At 37.6% G+C, this 14846-nt stretch overlaps 1 protein-coding gene and 1 long non-coding RNA gene across 3 annotated transcripts in view; both read right to left on the bottom strand.

Moving 5' to 3' along the window:
• fam168a (family with sequence similarity 168 member A) overlaps positions 1-14846 on the bottom strand; it is a 151667-nt gene that overhangs the window by 125469 nt on the left and 11352 nt on the right. The window lies entirely within an intron of this gene.
• Positions 11183-13526, bottom strand: LOC132390728 (uncharacterized). The gene is made up of 3 exons (XR_009510991.1): positions 13500-13526; positions 11494-11549; positions 11183-11239 (listed from the first exon to the last, which is right to left on the bottom strand). It is a non-coding gene; the product is annotated as an uncharacterized LOC132390728 (long non-coding RNA).

Genomic DNA, 14846 nt, shown 5'->3' with positions numbered 1-14846 from the left:
GAGAAGGTATTACCCAAAATTATTTCAGATGATCAAACTGGTTTTATTAAAAATCGTTATTCTTTTTTTAACATTAGGAGATTGTTGAATATTGTTTATACTCCCTCACATGACACTTCAGAATGCGTGATTTCATTAGATGCGGAGAAAGCATTTGATAGAGTTGAATGGCCTTACTTATTTAATGTGTTGGAGAAGTTTAATTTTAGTCCGATATTTATATCATAGATCAAATTGATTTATCATACTCCAGTAGCCTCAGTGTTTACCAATAATCAAAGATCTCCCTTTTTTCGCCTATTTTGGGGCACTAGACAAGGATGTCCTCTTAGTCCATTACTATTTAACATTGCCTTAGAACCTTTGGCAATTGCCATCAGACAATCACAGGATATTTTGGGTATTAATCGTGGGACAGATATTCATAAGTTATCTTTGTATGCAGATGATTTATTACTATTCATTTCTAACCCGGAGAAATCCATTCCAGCAGTTTTATCATTATTGGCTCAATTTAGTGAGTTTTCTGGGTATAAGTTAAATCTTAATAAAAGTGAATTGTTTCCGTTGAATAAACGGGTCCCAATTTATGGAAATTTACCTTTTAAATTAGTTAATGACTCTTTTACTTATTTAAGGATCAAAATCACAAAAAACCATAAAGATTTATTTAGATTTAATTTTTTACCCTTAATTGATCAGATTAAAGGTTTGTTTACTGAGTGGTCACCTTTATCTTTATCCCTAATAGGTAGGATTAATGCTATTAAGATGGTTATTTTACCTAAGTTTTTATATATTTTTCAAGCGATACCAATTTTTATCCCGAAATCTTTTTTTTTTACTAATGTTGACTCTAAAATTTCTTCATATATATGGCAGAATAAAAATCCCAGGTTAGGTAAAACATATTTACAGAAGACAAAAAAGGAAGGCGGGTTAGCATTACCTAATTTCAGATTTTACTATTGAGCAGTTAATATTAGATATTTGTTATGTTGGTTGAAAGATGGGGGTGGATTTTTTGGCCCTTGTTGGATGAGTTTAGAAACTAAATCAGTATCAGCTTATGCTCTGGGTTCTATTTTAGGGACTTCTCTCCCTTTTGCTCTTTCTAAATTGCTGAAACAAATTGACAACCCGATAGTTAAACATACTTTGCGTATATGGTTTCAATTTTGGAGATTTTTTGGGTTGACTCAATTCGTTTTAAATAGTCCTATTGTATCTAATTGTGTTTTTCACCCTTCCATTATAGATCAAGCTTATTCGGCTTGGAAAACTAAGGGATTACTAAGATTTTCTGATTTATTTTTAGACAATTGTTTCATGTCTTTTGAGCAATTATCCAACAAATATAACTTGCCTAGATTTCATTTTTTAGATATTTACAGATTAGACATTTTTTAAGTTCTGTACTCTCTACGTTTCCAAATTTTGTGCCTTCAGATATTTTGGAGAGTTTACTTGAATTAGACCCTTTTCAAAAGGGGCTTATTTTAAAACTTTATAATATAATTATGAAGATACGTTCAGAGCCTCTTTATAAGACTAAAAAGGATTGGGAAAGAGAGCTTAGTCTTAGTATTTCTAGTGAGAATTGGGATAGAATTCTTCAATTAGTTAATACATCATCGTTACGTGCCAAACATTCATTAATACAATGTAAGGTCGTACATAGGGCCCATATGTCCAAGGATAAATTAGCTTATTTTTACTCTCATATTAGTCCTATTTGTGATAGATGTCATTCTGAAATTGCGTTTTTTATGTTTTGGTCGTGTTCATTTTTGGAGAAATATTGGTGATATTTTTGATATTATTTCTGCGGTTTTGAATATCGATTTACAACCTCATTCTATTACCGCAATTTTTGGTTTACCAATGTTAGACTCAATGCATTTATCATCTTCTGCTCGTCGAATGATTGCATTTCTAACTCTGATGGCTAGAAGATCTATATTGTTGAATTGGAAAGAAATTAATCCTCCCACTGTATTTAATTGGTTCTCTCAAACTTTGTTTAAATTTAGAAAAAATTAGAAGTGGTACTTTTGAGACTTCTATTAAATTTGAAAAGTTATGGAGACCATTTATTCAACATTTTCATATGATGTAATATGACCCTGTGCCAAGTTCATTTGATTTCCCAGCTTTTAGCTTATATATTTTGAGAGGACCGGAAGTGACGGCATTGATGAATACTTATTTTTATGAGATATTATAAACAGCCCCCTTTTTTTTCTCTTTTTTTTGCTTCTTTTTTCTTCTATATTACTTATTAGTTATAGTTATTAGATTAGATTAGCTAGTTTTGCATTATATAATTTTTTTTTGTTTTTTTTCTTTCTTTTTTCTGTTCTCTTTATATCATACATTCTGAAATATTTAGATTTACTATGTTCATACATATATTTTATGGCTTATGTCTTGGTAAACTCATTTATATTGTAACTATTATGTATGTTTTTTTTCATATGTAATGGAATTTGTATGTTGGTAATTTCTTTATCAATATATCATTTGTATTCTGTCCATATTACTAATATTAATAAAAGGATTTAGAAAAAAAAAGGAAAGAAAAGAAAGGAAAAGGTACAGTTGGTGTTTCAGATTGAGATCTTGAATCCTGATCAGTCCCGATGTAGGGTCTGACCCAAAACATCGACCAACTTTCTACTTCCAGTCGCTGACTGATCCACCAAGTTATTCCTACAGTTTTCCCTGTAGCTCAATGCATCAAGAGATAATGAAAATATGTAGTTGGAGGGGATGAAGAAAGGGTCTATCAGATTAATGCTGGCTTTTAAACTGCCTTTCATCTGCTCCCAAATTCCTCCTCAGATGCATCACATTTTCAAACACTTATCCAATTCCCTTCTGAAAATTACTGATCAGCTTTCATCCTTTAAACAGTGTATTTCAAAATAATGTATCTGATGCAGTATTTTGTAATGCAACTCAATATACAAACATATTCCACAGGTAACATGAATTAAAATTCTGGTACAAGAACTTGACACAGCTCCCAAATCTAGAACCTAGCTCAAATTAAATCTTGATTAAAGCACGAATTGAAGCTTTCAGTCATTTATATTCTTTTACCTTGAGATTTTTAGTAATATGCAAAATGTGAAAGTGTCAGATCATAATCAGGATTTTGGCATTGCCCTATCACACTGTTCCTTCAGCATTCTTTTTAGGAAGCAACAGCAAACTTAAATATCCAGTAGAGATTGAGCTAAATTTGATACAGTGCAGCGAGTATTCAGCCCCCACAACCATCTTCATATTTTACTGTCTCATTTTCCAAATTTAAAATATAGGATTTTTTGAGCTAATCAAGCATCATGTCAAATTAAAGTAAAAATTTCAAAACCAGTCAATTTACTGAAAATTAAATACCAAAACTGAGGTTGAAAAAATATTCATCCCATAATTACTACACTAACTTCCCTCAAGCATAATTTTAGGCAGTCTCTAGAGTAGGTTACATGGTTGGCCCAACATTGTGGGCTGAAGGACCTGTAATGTGCTGTAAATTTCTATATTCAATGTAATATATTATCTTACCAACTCGCCCAATTTGATGATGTAGAAATTTGGAGGATCACTTGTTTTCAATGAATAAGAAAAAATACCTCTCCCTCTCTGTAATGGTAGATTTTTAACAAACCAAAATGAAGACAAAAGAGCATTCAAGACAAGTCAGGTAAATGATAGAGAAGCACAAATCTGGGGAATCGTACAAGACCATCTCAAAGGCCCTGAACATACCTTGGTGCTCAGTGCAGTCCACCATGAAAAAGTGGGAAAATATGAAAGTACACCACACTGCCTAGGTCAGGCCACCCCTCTAAGCTTGGTCACTGGAGAAGAATATAAGAGATGCTAGTCACCGAGTGAACTGCAGAAGTTAGTGGATGCAACCAGAGAGCAAGTTTATTGCTACACAATCTCTTAGGATTTACACAAGGTATTTATGCAAGAGTGGCCCTGGCTAATAGCACATCTTTGCCAGTCAAGACTTCGCAAAGCGTCACTTAGAAGATACTAAAAAGATGTGGAAGATGATCTTGTGCCCGGGTGAGACTAAATTGGAACATTTTGGCCTCAACACTAAGTGGTATGTGTAACGTAAACCTAATACTGTGCATCAGCCAGGTAACACCATCCCTACTGTAAAGTATGCTGGAGGAAGCATCATACTATGAGGATGCTTTTCAGTAGCAGTAACTGGAAATCTAATCAGCATTGATGAGATGAATGCTGGTAAATGCAGAGAGATCCTAGATAAAAACCTGCTAGCCTCTGCCAGAGAAAGATAGGAAACTGGGGAGGAAGCTAGTTTTTCAGCAGTACAACAATCCAAAGCACACTGCCAGATGAAGAAAATTCATGCCTTGTATGGCCCAGTCAAGAGTCTTGACCTTAACCCAATCAAACATCTCTAGCAAGACCTCAAAATTGCTGTCCACTGCCACTCTACAACTAACAGCACAGTGTGAGCAATTTTACAAGAATGAATAGACAAATCTTGCTCCATTACATTGTGCAAAGCTAAAAGAAATTTATCCAAAAAGACTACTGGCTGTAATAGCTGCAAGAGATGCTTCAACAGAATACAGAGTAACGGGGACATGAATTCTTTTGAACTGTGACAGTTCAGCTTTTGAATTTTTAGTCTTTCCTGATTTACAATTTTCCCCTTTTGTTTTGGGCTCTGCTGTGTATAAAATAAAAAGAGCGCATGATTCACAAATAAAAATTCTCAGTTAAGTTGATCAAAATCCCTGGTTGTAATACTCATTTATGTGAACAAAGTGTTGAGGGCTGAATACTTTTACAAGGTACTAAAACTTCAGAACATATTTAATGCATATATGTCGCAAAGCTCTTAACTTATATCACATAAGGAAACATACATTTGGAAAACATTCTAGGCGCATTTCAATTTTTTCACTTCAGCATCACCATGAGTAAAAGAATGCAATTACAGCACAAAGAAACAGACATCTTTAAATACAACTTAGGGATTCATTATGGGAAATGGTGACAACCATAAAACAAAATCTTGAAGATTCACTAAATTATACCCAAAATGATCACGTATATACATCTGAGTGATGGACATTTTATTTTTGTGGTTGTCAGAAAGACAAAGATAAAAGATACTAGGATAAGAAATACATTAGATTTATCAGTCCTAGTCAAGGTCATCGTTCATCTCTTTTCATGTATTCTGCTCACTCGTCTCCCACCCAACCAAACTCTTAATCACGTTGCCCTTACTTTCCAACTCTCAGTCTCAAGGATACCTCGCTCCAACCACCTTTGTCAATTTTTATTCGGCATATCCAGGGGAAAGGAATAGGAAAGGAAGCTTCCAAATTAGTTCACTATTCCGGGAAAAGTACATCGAACTTATCAAACCAACATAATTAGTTCACTCCTGGGGCTTCCTAAATTCAGAAATAACAATGTTAAAGAAACCTGCTTTATATAATCCTACTTTTATTTTCATTAAAAGAGCCTGTGTTAGATTTAACAGAACAGATATCCAGCATTATAGATATCACCAATAACCTGATTGGAAAATCCTACAAAAAAAAGTGGATACGGGTAAAGCCATCCCCACCACCGAGCACGTCTACATGGATAGCTGTCACAGAAAAGCATCAAAATCAGGGATCCCCACCTACCAGGTCATGCTCTTTCACTGCTGCCATCTGGAAAGTGGTACAGCAGCCTCAGTAATCTCACAACCAGATTTAGGAACAATTACTCAACCATCAAGCTTCCTGAACCAGTGAGGATAATTCAGTGATGGGGCAAGTGAAGTTATTACTACAATGTATGGATTCACTTTCAAGGACCTTTCATCTCGTTCTCAATATTTATTATTTTCTTTTTTCTTCTGTATTTGCTGTTTGTCTTTTGCACATCGGTTGTTTGTCCACCCTAATGGGTGCTGTTATTAATTGATTCTATTTTGGTTACTTACTGAGTATGTTAGCATTGTATATGGTCACATAAATTTAATTCTCAAAGTACATTTACTTTGAACATCCAAGTAATTTATGTATTGTGCTGTACTACAGCTATAATACAACAAATTTCACAACATACTGTATGTTTGTGATAATAATCCTGATTCCAATTTGGAATAAATCAATTAAAGCAAGTCTAATCTTAAAATTAAAATGCAATTTGCCTCTTGCTCCAATTCCATCCAGTTGAAAAATATCAACTTAATTGAGGGAAAGTGTGATAAATGCATTTGGGCTGATACAAGGCAAGGGAATATAGAATAAATCTTATTTCAAAGTCTAAATCATTACCCCCTCATTCCTGTGAATAACAACCCTTTAACTTAATTTTGTCTTGAAACAAACCTGCTTGACATGCTGCTCCTTGACTTCTGATTCCACATTCCCTAGCCCAAGACCACTGTGGAGTACTTTAATGATGGGCTTCTGAAAATCTTAAACTACTCCCATTCTTACCATTAATCACTTTATCACTTCTCCCTATTGAACAGCATGGAATGGATTATTAAAAATGGTGGTGGTGTTAAAAACTCGTGCTTAATGTCATAACTTCCATATTTTGGTCAACAAAAGAAAAAGTATGAGCCAGAGATGTGAAGCATTTCAGGATAATAAACCTCAGCTTTCAAATTTCAGAATACTACCATTATCCACAATAGGATGGACAGATTGAAGAGTGTGCATTTTAACGCTAGGAGTGTTGTGGGTAAGGACCTGGATCAGTACATATAACTTAGGACCTGGATCAGTACATAGAACTATGACATGTCTATAGACTTGTTTGAGAGGGGACCAAGAATGCTCCATGGTCAATGTTTTAGAAAAGATAGAAAAGGCAGCAAGAAGGTGGAGTAGTGTTATTAATTAGGGACAATAAGAGAGCAGCACTAAGGAACATACTGGACGGTTTATCCACTGAGTATATTGGTGGAACTCAAAAGGAGTTATCACTGATGGGATTATAGTACAGAGCCTTGCCAATAGACAATGGGACATTGATGAAGATGTGCAGGTAAATTAGGGAAAGGAAAAACAACAGGGGTAACTTCAACTTCCTTAATATATACTGGGATTTCCTTAGTGCAAGAGATTTATGTAGGGCAGAAATTGTTAAGTACATCCAGGAAGGTTTGTTAAATCAATACAAGACATAGGAGCAGAATTAAGCCAATTATCCCACCAAGTCTGCTCCACCTTTTATCATGGTTAATTTATTTCTCCTGTCAACTCATTCTCCTGCCTGGCACCCTATGTTGTGAAATTTGTTGCTTTGTGTTAGTAGCACAGTGTACTACATTAAAAATTACAAGATACAAGAAATATTAATGCAAAAAGAGCAAAAATAGGTAGGGTTCAAGAACCATTTAGAAATCCAATGGCGAGGAAATGGCAATGGCAATGTTCCTAAAACATTAAGAGTGTCTTCAGGCTCCTATACTTCTTCTTTGATAGCAGTAATAAGAAAAGAGCATGTCCTGGACAATGGTGGCCCTTAATTATGGATGCTGCCTTCTTGAGGCATCACCCTTCAAAAATGTCCTCAATGATGGGGTGACTAGAGCCCACAATGGGTCTGGCCAAGTCTACAGACCTCTTGTCCAAGAAGAGGGGCATACTGGACCAACTGTTGGACTGCCTGGCCAGGTGACCAGCCTTTCAGTGGGAGAAAAGTTAGGAAACTGTGATAAGAACACCTAAAGTTTTTAGGTAGCTATATTAAGTACAGACCTTGAGGGACAGTATTAAATCGAAGCAGAGCAAATAGTGAGAATACTAGCCAGGAAATAGGTAGAATTAATTGGGGACAGCTGTGTTTGTAAAGTACCCACACCTGACATGTGGAGAGTGTTTAAAGACCAACTGCACAGGGTACAGGACAGATGTGATCCAGTAGGAAGGGCAGACAAGGACGGCAAGGTACAGGAACTCTAGATGGCAAGAGAAGTGAATTTAGTCAAGAAAAAGAAAGCATACCCAAGGTTTAAGAAGCTGGAATCAAACAGAGCTTTTGAAGATTATAAAGAAGCCTGAAAAGAACTTGGAGAGAAGCCAGGACGGAACTTGGAAAGCTACAAGGCAGAAAACATTTTTTTTTAAATCACTAATTTTTTTATTGCAACACCAACAAATTACATTCAATACAACCAGTTGGCAATTACATTTTGACTGTTCAACCCCACCACCCCCCAACCCTCATCGCCATTCCCCCCCCCCCACCCCAGAAAACATCTTTGACAAGTTGTGGTAGTCCTTTGGATTCGAGGACAACACAGTATTGTGCAGTTCATCTGTGGACACTGAGGTGGCTCTGCAGTCCCAGTCTGGAAGCGCAAAGCCTAGCACAATGGGGGCACTGGAAGTCCATTGTTGTAATAATTGTGGCTGCTGTTCTGTGATGCTGCTCACAGTTTTCCATCAGTTTCTGACAGTGCCTGTCTTTAAAACTGGTGTAGGCTTCATAGCACAGGGCTCGCCAGTGGGTTCTGTCAGCAGCCACAGCTTCTAGTTCCCTTGGCTGGATGTCATTGTAGGCTTGCGTGGACAACCTTGAGGTCTCTTTCTGGTCTCCAGTTCACCATAGAGCAGCTGGCAAGGCATACGGTGGTGGTCCATTCTGATAACGTGTCCCACCCACCTGGGCATCTGGGCTCTGATGAACAGGGACTCAATGCTGGTGGACGCCGCACAATCCAAGACCTCCAGATTGGAGACGCAGTCTTGCCAACGAATGCCAAGGATGGAGCGGAGGACACGCATGTGAAACTTCTCCAGTTGTTTGATGTGTCGTTGGTTCAGAGTCCAGCTCTCACATCCATATAGAACAGACAGGATGACCACAACTCTGTAGACTAACAGCTTTGTGGAGATGCGGATGTTGTGTTGATTGAGCGCTCTGGTACGCAGCCTTCCCAGAGCCTGGCTGGCCTGGCTGGCCTTGCTGACCCTGGAGTCAATTTCTTTGTCCAAAGACCCATCACTCGAAATGATACTTCCCAAGTATTTGAAGCTGTTTACATTTGTCAGCTGGGTGTCGTCAACAGTGATTTTTGATTCTATGGGTTGGTGTTTGGCACGAGCTGGTGAAGGACTTCTGTCTTGTTCAGGCTGATAGTCAGGCCAAAGGGCATAGCAGTATCTGAGAATTTGTTTGACAAGTATAACTAAAGAAAATCCCATAGATACATACATCAAAAGCAAAAGGCTCACTAGGGAGCAGGTACAACCACTCAAGGATAAAGGAGGGAACATGCACTTGGAAGTGGAGGATGTGGATAAGGTCCTAAATGAGCTTCAGTATTTACCAAGAAAGATGCAGGCTAGGGAGATCAGTATGGAGCATGCCAATATGCCAGGGCATTTCAAAATGAAGGAGGTAGTGTTAGGTCTCAAAGAACATTAAGGGGACGTCCCCTGGGTCTGATGGGCCCGAAGTTACTGAGAAATGCAAGAGTAGAGATTGCTGTGTCCTTATGTCCTCTCTAGCCATGGGCAAGGTCCAAGAGAACTGACAATTAGCAATTATTTCATTATTCAAGAAGGGAAATAGGAATAATCCTGAAAACTATATACCAACGAGTATCACATCATTGGTAGGAAAGTAACTGGAGAGAATACTTTAGGATAGGGTTTAAGCGCATTTGGAAAACCATGGCTCTAATTAGGGCCAATCAGTGCGGCTTTATGCAAAGTAAGTTGTGCCTCAAAAACTATCACATTCATAAGATGACAAAGGTGATTGAAAGTAGTACTATCGATATTGTTTTTATGGATTTAAAGCATTTGACATGGTTCGTCATGGGAGGCTCATCTGGAAGATCAAGATGCATGGGATCCGGAGTGAATTGGCAATTTGGATTCAAAACTGGCTAGCCCATAGAAGACAGCAATGGTTGATGGGACTCATTCTGTCTGAAGGTCTGTGACTAGCAGTGTTGCATAGGGATCAAAATTGGGAGCTTATAGATTAAGCTGGGTTAGTAAATTTCCAGAAGGTATTAAATTTGGTGGTGTTGTGCATAACATAGAAGACTGGCAAAGGATACAGCAGGATACAGATCATATGGCACAGATATGGCAGATGACATTTAACCTAGCCAAGATTGAAATGATGTAATCTGGGACATCAAATGTAAAGAGACACTATACAGTTTGGAGAGGATGCTGAAGATGTTTACTGTCTGGCAGAGGTGGTGAGGGGAGACCTAATAGAGGCTTAAAATTGAGAGGCATAGTTACAGTATAGAGCCAGAAGCCTTCCCCAACTTGAAGTATCTCACACCAGACAGCAAGCATTTAAAGTGAAAGGAGTCAAATTCAAAGATGATGTACAGGGCAAGACCCTTAATGGTGATGTACAAAGGTTCCTGGGGTTGAAATCCATCTCTCTCTGAAAGTGGCTTCATAGGTTGATATAATGATAAAAGGGGCATATGGCATTCTTGCAATTATTAGTTGAGGAATTGACTTTAAAAACAAGTTATGTCACAGTTTTATACAACTCTAGTTAGGCCACATCGGGAAATATTACATTCCGTTTGCTCACTCCATTACAGGGAGAAGGTAGAGACATTACAGAGCACTGAAGATGTTTACCAAGATACTGCCTGGACTAGAAGGCATGGGCAAGAGGTTGGACAAAGTCGACTGTTCTCTCTGGAGTGGCAGAGGCTAAGGGAAGATCTGATACAGGTTTACAAGATTGAGAGATTATAGTTAATATGCTGCCAGCACCTTTCTCCAACTTGAAATGTCAAATACCAGAGGTAAGAATTCAAGTTGAGAGGGAGCAAGTTTACAGCTGCACTTGGCAAGTTTTGGTTTTACTGTGGTGGGTGCCTGTAATGTGCTTCCGGCTTGGTGATGGGAGGTAAGTACAAGGTATTCAAAGAGGCTGTTACATTAGCACACGAATATGCAGGAAATGGAAGTTTATGGACATTGTGTAGGCAAAAGGATTAGCCTATTGGATTACTAATTTAATTAGCTCAGAAAAAAAAGTGGTCTGAAGGGCCTATTCTATATTCCAATTCTGAAATCACAAGATATTATTTCTGCATAATAGATGCAGAAAGGTTTAAACTCACAGATCTAGACCCTATATAATTCTGGAACTTCAACTTCCCCCCCAATCCCCTTGCTCTGCTCTAATGTTAGACTTCAGACTGTAATTTAACAGCATGTAAAGATACCTGGAAAGCAAATTTTAGATTAAAGTCACTTGCACAACTCAGATTTTAGAAAAGCTGTTTCCTACAAATTTCAGTATTTCTCAGGATATTTTTCCTGAGTACAGTATATGTATTTTCCCAAATTAAATGTAGATGGCACAGTTAAAAAGTTACAGTATATTAATAAATTATGCAGTACTAAGATTTATAACAATTCAAATGTTTGATGAATAAAGCCATTTATTCAATGGCCAAGCTTTCTCCATAGCACTTACAGCATAACTACAAACATGCGCATTGTTTTTATCCTTGCTACTCCATCTGATAGTTTCTGCACAAAATAAAATAGGCATCACATACATCATTCAGTTACCAATCATGGAAAAACTTTTAAAATTCATTTAGACAATTAAGGAAATGCTGGATATTTAAACTCACCATAAATTTTAAAACTTACTTAGAGAAGGCGCAAGTTCAAGGTAGATACAAAGAAGGTATTCCCTTTCACCCTCGCATGCTGAATGGTGTGTGCCTAAAATGCACTCATAGCACTTAGGCACAAGAATGTGCATGAATTTTAAAGATATGCACATTATGTAAAAGGAATTAGATAAAAATTAGTAATAAAATGCCCAACTGTTTAGTTGGGTACAACATTATGAGCTGAAGGGCCTGATTCTGTACTGTTTTATCTAAAATAATCAAATCTAAAAAATTAATAGGAAACTGCAACACTCGTGTTTACAAAATTAACCCAAAACAATGAAATTCTAGTAATACCATGCTATGACAGCAACTTATAATTAATAATGCTTCCTTACTTTTTGCTATTTCTAATTTGTGAATTAATTTCTGAATTGGCCATTAAAAAAAATTATAAATCAAAGCACAATGAGGGCATAATCATCCTAGAGATTAGATTACAGGTTAGAGAAAAAATTGCAGTTTCAGCCATTAATAGGTTTTGCTTTTCATACAATTTGTTTACCTAATAATTGTAGTTTAAGTGCTCTGGATTTCCATTCCACTCAACTCATTCCTCATTTTAGAGGCAGACTACAATGTTTCTTTTAGCTCTTATACTAAATATCTCAAACTCCTCAGCCCTGCTTTGAACTCAAACCAACTAGAGTTAAAAGGAGAAATCCCAAATGGATACACAAAATACTACAGATGCTTAAAACTAGAGCAACAAAATCTACTGAAGGAACTCAGCAAATCAAACAGCACCTATAAGAAGAAAGGAATTAACTATGTTGAAACACTGCACAAGATCAATTCCCCCCTCAAACCCCCACCAAATAGGTGCTGCTTGACCTAATGAGTTCCTCCGGCAGCAGATAGCTTGTTGGAGCCGAGTAGGTCTTTGATATTCCGTTAGCCAAGTGCCAATGCTGTCAAGTCAGAAGGGAAGCAACTCAAGGCCTGCTCAGAGATACCTGGGCAGCATTTGCTTTACACCAAAGGTAGCTAATACTGACTGCCAGCTGCCAAAGGAAGTGTTTGAGGCAAGTACATTAGGTACATTTTAATATATGGACAAGATGAGGACAAGGAATGGACAAAGTGATGAGAAAGGGCATTAGTTTAAATGTTCATTTAAGTCAGCATGGCCAAAGGGCTCTCTGCACTTTACAACTATATGATGCTACTAAGGAGCTGTGACAAGTTTATAAACTATTCCAATATATTTTATACTTTAAATTAAAATATTATATGAAATTTTAGTTTTGGTCATTTTGAAACAAAATACACAAAACATTTCTTTCCCCCATTCTACAGAATTAACAATCCAACGAAAATTAACAATCCAACGAAAATTAACAGGGCATCAATTTGCACACCAATTCACCTTGGGATAAAGCTGCCAGATGCAGTGCACAATTTGCTTAGTGAATTACAGCTGAAACAGTAGGCTCAATGACAAATGTAGCAGTGAAACAGCCAGATGTATTAGTGTGTAACCTTCAGGGTGTCTCAAACTTACATATTTGACCTTGCACAAAGTGGACACTGTATTAAGGTGCAAGGAGCTCAGCATAACTGACCATCAGCATAACCTGTTCCATTAAACCAAGACAAAAGACATCACTAGATTGCAGGAATTCTTCTGGTGCTTAACCATTTGCCTTTCAACAAACATTTAAAACCAACTTAATTTTTCACAGATACAGTTCCTTAGGCTCAACAAGTCCATTCTGACTACACTGCCCACCTAGTTAGACCCCAGTTCCTGTATTCAATCCACACCTTTCCAAGTCAAATACCTCCATGCACCTACCTATCCAATTGCAAGTCTTTAACTGATACAATTGCACCTGCTCAATCACTTCCTCTGGCCAGCCGGTGGTGTAGTGGCATCTGCACTAGACTTCGGGGCGAGTGGTCCCAGGTTTGAACCTGGCCAGCTCCTTGCACGCTTTTCATCCATGCTGAGTTGAGTGCCGAGCTAGTAACTATAACTCATAAAACAGACAAATACTAAAGAAAATGGAAGGTTGCCACCCGATGCAGTGAGATGCAGGAGGATATCTATATCTAGATAGAGATATATAGATATAGATATATAGATATCCCAAAATATGTGTGGAAATCCCAGAAAATCAGTAGTTTCTCAATATTCAAACCCACCCCCTTTTGGCACCAACAATAATTCCACTGCCAAAGTCACTTTGGTCACATTTCTTCCCCATTCTGATGTTTGGTCTGAACAACTGAAACCTTTTACCATGTTTGCATACTTTGATGCAGAGTTGCTAATACGTAATTGGTTGATTAGATATTTGCATTAACAAGATGTACACGTGTACCTAACAAAGTGTCCACCGAGTGTAAAGTCCCATTTCCTATATTCACAATGCCCTGACTGATGAAGGCCAGCACACTAAACAACTTTTTCATTACTGTGTCGCCGGTCAACAAACTTTGCACTTGTAGGCCTAACCCATTGTTCTAATGCACTCCCTAGTGCCTTACCAATCATAGTACAAGTTCTGCTCTGGTTTGACTTTCCAAAACGCAGTATCTTGAACTCCATTTGCTACTCCTCCTCCCACTTCCTAATTGATCAAGATAACCACCTTCATTAACAAAAACCTTATTTCAAGTCATCCACAAACTTGCTGCCCAAGCATTCAACATTTGCATTCAAAGCATTTAAATAATGAATAACAAAGGTAACATATCACTGGCACCCGCAGCACAACAATAGTCATCGGTCTCCTCTTAGAGGACCAACCTTCTACCAACACCCACTGCTTCCCATCTCAGGGCCAATATTGAATCTACCTAACCGCCTCTGCCTGGACTCCATGGAACCGAAAGTTCCAGACCAGTCTACCTTATCAAAGGTCCCACTAGTCCAAATAAACACCCACAGCACTACCCTTTTTAATTGCTTATTCAAAAACTGAAAGGTTTGCCAAGTATGACTTTCCAAGCTCAAACCCATGCTCACTCCCCCAAATCAGACACTGTCCCTTTCAGCTTCCCCATTACAGATGTTAGGCCAAATGTTCTATAGTTCTGATTTACAGCAGCAGAATCCACCAGTAACAAAAATGCATTGCAGTTATTTCCACTGCACAAACATGCAACCTTTACCACCATGGGCAAGGAATATACAGGG

This window comes from Hypanus sabinus, chromosome 3, assembly GCF_030144855.1.
Source record: "Hypanus sabinus isolate sHypSab1 chromosome 3, sHypSab1.hap1, whole genome shotgun sequence".
NCBI lineage: Eukaryota > Metazoa > Chordata > Chondrichthyes > Myliobatiformes > Dasyatidae > Hypanus > Hypanus sabinus.
Note: the sequence above shows the minus strand (reverse complement) of the source record. Positions and strands in the feature narration are given on the sequence as shown.